This window comes from Triticum aestivum, chromosome 7D (genome assembly GCF_018294505.1).
Source record: "Triticum aestivum cultivar Chinese Spring chromosome 7D, IWGSC CS RefSeq v2.1, whole genome shotgun sequence".
In the NCBI taxonomy this organism is placed as follows: domain Eukaryota; kingdom Viridiplantae; phylum Streptophyta; class Magnoliopsida; order Poales; family Poaceae; genus Triticum; species Triticum aestivum.
Window position 1 is genome coordinate 540130109 of NC_057814.1, and position 5225 is coordinate 540135333.

General features: G+C 41.0%; 1 long non-coding RNA gene across 1 annotated transcript; it reads right to left on the minus strand.

The window, feature by feature from the left end:
- Positions 1–2511: 2511 nt before the first annotated feature.
- On the minus strand, positions 2512–3621 carry LOC123167234 (uncharacterized). Its single transcript, XR_006483866.1, has 2 exons — positions 3255–3621; positions 2512–3136 (listed from the first exon to the last, which is right to left on the minus strand). It is a non-coding gene; the product is annotated as an uncharacterized lncRNA (long non-coding RNA).
- Positions 3622–5225: the final 1604 nt, after the last annotated feature.

Genomic DNA, 5225 nt, shown 5'->3' on the forward strand with positions numbered 1-5225 from the left:
TATCAAGATCTTTTTCTGGCGCCGTTGCCAGGGAGCAATAGCGTGGGGTGAATATTCTCGTGTGTGCTTGCTTGCTTTATCACTAAGTAGTTTTTATTTCCTGTTCTAAGTTGTTCTCTATCTTTAGTTATGGGTAGGAAACGCAAATTACCAAAAAAAATAGTTGTACCTACTAAACCAATGGTTGAAGAACCACCCAAAATCTATCATACAACTGAAGCTTTCTACTTGGATCATCTTCGATCCATTTGTGCTCGTGCTAAAACCCAACTAGCTTAGTTGAGGGAAAATTTAGATGAGCATGCTTGTTTTGTGCGACACCGCTTATCTCAAAAAGGGAAACTTTTACAGCATCAAATAATACTATGCAATGCTATGCTTGGAATTTATGTGAATTGCATGATTTTACTTGTTGTTCTGAAGACCCTAAGAAACACCTTCCCTACCAATGTGAGTTTATTGATAATCGAATCGTATCTTCTTATGCCAAAGATGTTTATAATTACTTCGATATTGAACAAATTGAAGAATTTGTTGCTTTTAAGGGTGCTTATGAAATTTCTTCTTTGATTGAAAAGTATGATGCTACTCTTTACAAATCTGAAAATTTTGCCATACTTGCTATGAAAATTATTCTTCTAATGCTTATATTAAACCATATATTAAGGACTTCTCTGTTGTCCAAGAAGAGACTAATATTTTGCAGGAGTCTATGGAAGAAGAAATTGATGAAACTGCGAGCTCATTGGATGAAAAAGATGATGAGGAGAGCGAAGAACAAATGGAGGAAGAGCGGACTAGCTACCCGTTCCCACCTTCTAATGAGAGTAACTCTTCAACTCGTACATTATTTAATGCCCCTTCGTTCTTACCGAAGGATGAATGCTATGATAATTGCTATGATCCCGTTGATTCTTTTGAAATATCCCTTTTTGATGAACTTGATGATTGCTATGTTTGTGGCCAAGATGCCAATATGAATTATGCTTATGGAGATGAACTTGCTATAGTTCCTTATGTTAAGAATGAAACTGTTGCTATTGCAGCCACACATGATAGTCCTATTATGTTTTTGAATTCTCCAAACTACACTATATCAGAGAAGTTTGCTCTTATTAAGGATTATGTTGATGGGTTGCATTTCGTTACTACACATGATGATTTTGATGAATATAATATGCATGTGCTTGCTGCTCCTACTTGCAATTATTATGAGAGAGGAACTATATCTCCACCCTCTATGTTTCCATCACGATAAAATTGCAAGAAACTTCGTATGCTATGTATTGGCCTTTACTTGATGTGTATGAATTGTTCTTGTATGACATGCCGATGCATAGGAAGAGAGTTAGACTTCGTCATTGCTTGATATATGTTGCTTTGTGCTCACTACTAAATGCTAAATCATTGTTAACTAAAATTGGCTTTGATATACCTTGGGATCCGGGTGGATTCATTACTTGAGCACTTTATGCCTAGCTTAATGGCTTTAAAGAAAGCGCTGCCAGGGAGACAACCCAGAAGTTTTAGAGAGTCATTTATTTCTGTTGAGTGCTTTTACAAAGTTCAAAAATATAGAGGGGAACACAAAACTTTTCAAAAAGGAAAGTGAAAGTGAAAGAGAGAAGCATTGTTGAAGTGGGGGAGCTCCTTGAACTTTGTTCATGCTCAGGGAAACTTTGTGAATCTTAATTACAGAAAATTTTCAACAAAAATAATTATCCCCTTGTACAATTCCATTGTATTATAAAAATAATGTGCCAAGGTTTGCCTTTAGGATGTTTAGATTGCTTGTTGGTTTGTGCGGTGCAAAACAGAAACTTTGGCTGTAGTGCGCGATTTTACATTTTTTACTGGAACGTCAAACGGTTCTGAAATTTTTTGCGTTGTCTTTCTATACAAATTGTTTATTTTTCCTAATTTTTCAAAAATTTTGGAGTACCAGAAGTATGGTGAATGTTCAGATTACTACAGACTGTCCTGTTTAAGATAGATTCTGTTTTTGATGTATTGTTTGCTTGTTTTGATGACATTATCGATTTCTATCAGTGGATTAAGCCATGGAAATGTTATATTACAGTAGCTACAATGCAAAAACAAAATATGAATTGGTTTGCAACAGTACTTAGAGTAGTGATTTGCTTTATTATACTAACGGATTTTACCGAACTTTCTGTTAAGTTTTATGTGGATGAAGTGATCAAAGATCGAGGAGGTCTCGATATGAGGAGAAGGAGGAGAGGCAAGAGCTCAATCTTGGGGATGCCTAAGGCACCCCAAGTCTCTCCCTAATAATAAAGCACCGAGTGTTTCTGGTCGTATGTCGTCGACACTTTTGTAAAAAAGTCCCTATTGTTTCAGGTATTCAACCCGCAGTCCTATTTTATGTGGCTCTCTAAGAAAACGTTTTATTCTTACAGAAAAGACCCTATGCTTTTGAGTATTCAAGCCGCGGTCCTTTTTAGGTGGCTAATTTCAGATACAGTGGCCTTTGTACAGATGAGTTCGTTCTTCAATTAAATAGTTCCACCTCGCTGATATACATATATATATTCTCACCAATTTAAATGCGTACAAGAGTTGTCATGAGAATCAACAAGCCACATTAGAAATCAAAACATGCAGAGAAAGGGAACGGAAGGAATCTCCAAAGCGCGAAGGAGCAAAGAAAATGGAACAGAGTCCACCCGAGCGAACACCGCCACCGGCGCCCTCGCTCGACAGAGGACCCGCGATCTCCAAAGAGCGAGTCGTTTGAGGCCTAGAGCTGGGGGTAGAGAAGGCCGGATCGAGGCGGCTGGACGAGGCGCCTGGCCTCCTCGCGAGCTGCGAGCAAAAGAAGCAGCGAGTTTTCCTCAAACAAAAAAGCAGCGAGGATGAGCGACACAGGATCGGTCGGACCTGGGGGCATGCATGGAGCAGGTGGCGGAAGGAGGTTGTGGGCGTCTATCTGAATCGGGCCGGTGGCGAGGCTGTTAGCCGGATCCGCAGGACGGGCGGGTGGGCAGATCAGGCGACGGCAGAGGAGCTCCAAGGCACCCATCCATGGCCTGCATGGCGGATCCAGCTGCTCCGTCGTGGACCCGACGGCAGACGGATCGAGATGGAGAGGCGATGACCTCCATTGGCAGGCTCCCTGAAGAAAACATGAGAGAGATTATAGAGAGAAGGGGAAGAGAGGATGAGAGAGGGGTTGGGGGTCGGCCGTCGGCCTTGGCCTGCTTGCGCGCGGTTGGAGGAGGCAGGGCCCTTACCTCGATGGAAAATTGGATCTTTTGCCCCACTTTACTTTCCACTTAGATAATTTGCCCCCTGAGAGGCTGTCGGGTGGGGCCGGGGCCACTGGTCATTGAGACAACCCTGGGGAAAATCATCTAACCCCTTGTAAAGTGGGGCAAATCATCTAATCTCCCGATCGAGCGACATTAGAGGAAGCTCCAAAACGCAATGCATCCTCTGGTGGTGTTCCTCACCAATGGAGAAGAGGGGGTTGCAGCCGTGGATAGAGAAGAAGAGAAGGGAGAGCGTCAGGTGGATAGAGAAGAAGGCAATGTGTTATGGATAAAGGGGGCACGTAGTGGGAACTGGGCGGTGGGTGTTGTCGCTACATGTGGTGCTTGGACCGGAAGCTGCTGGATTGCCATGCATGTGCACCGATTACAATTTTTTTCGGATGAGCGCACCCATTATAATACTTGGTGCTGGATGTCATAGTTTAATATTCATACCTACCACATCTTACAAATACATAGATATAAGAATTAAAAATGACTGAAATGTTGAAAAGAAATAATATTTCTCAAGTGAGAAAATATTTGGGGCTCACCGGTATTTGCTGACCATCAAGATATTCCTCAACTTTGGATGTCATCTATGTCTTGGTGAGATAGGGAGGAGAGAGGGGGAAATGAAGAGCAGAGAGAGTGCAACAATGATGCATCTTGCTCGCGTCCTATTTCGCCCTACACGGCAGCTATGAGGGGAGGGATGAAGAGCAGAGAGAGTGCAACAACGGTGCATCTTGCTCGCGTCATGTTTCGCCCTGCACGACAACTGGGAGGAGGAGTGCTCCCCTCCGTTGTACCATCTATCCCGCAGCTCTGCATACCGTAATCCTGATCCCCATCGAGGCCTGATGATAATGTTGGCGTGGAGGGTGTGCAATACTGGCAGCAACGTGTCAACAAAAGAGTGCCAAACATTATAAACTCTTTACTTTCCGGCCATCAAATTCTGAAAGTGGGAAAGTATAAATATAAATTAATGTTAATAGGCATTGCGAGATATAGGAATTAATATATGTTCTATTTGAAGCTGCTAAAGGTATGTGAATGATGCACAATTACTTACGCATTGAAGAAGTAGCTGTTGATCTATCGGGCCAGTAAATGTTTAGATTTCTACAATTCTTTTTACGCAGGGTTGTTGAATATCAACAACTTATTACAAACAATCCAATTTTTTATAGCGAGTTGAAGGAATAGGTTTTATTAGTAGAGAAGAAGATTAGGAGCTTTCGGAAACAATAGGATCTTCATGAAGTGGATCATTATGAGTCTTACAACCAATTTAATTGGAAAATCATATTATTCACCATGATAGATAAACTCTCGAATACCACAACAACTCTTAGATATATTTTATACCCGTTGCAACGCACGGGCATTTTTGCTAGTAAATATTCAAGGAGACTCAAGCGTCTAAGCTTGGGGATGCCCCGGAAGGCATCCCATCTTTCTTCAACAAGTATCGTTATGTTTTCGGTTTTGTCTCGTTCATGTGATATGTGCAAATCTTGGAGCGTCTTTTGCTTTTAGTTTTCATTTTTATTTTATGCACCATGCTGGTATGAGATAGTCCATGGTTGATTTATAGAATGCTCATTGCACTTCACTTATATCTTTTGAGTATGGCTTTATAGAATGCTTCATGTGCTTCACTTATATCATTTGAAGTTTGGATTGCCTGTTTCTCTTCACATAGAAAACCGTTATTTGAAAATTGCTCTTTTGCTTCACTTATATTTGTTAGAGCATGGTCTTTTGTAGAAAGAATTAAACTCTCATGCTTCACTTATATCTATTTAGAGAGTCGGAAGGAATTGGTCAATTGCATGGTTAGTCATAAAATCCTACATAAAACTTATGGATCACTGAATATGATATGTTTGATTCCTTGCAATAGTTTTGCGATATAGAGATGGAATATGTGGGAGGTACTAGTAA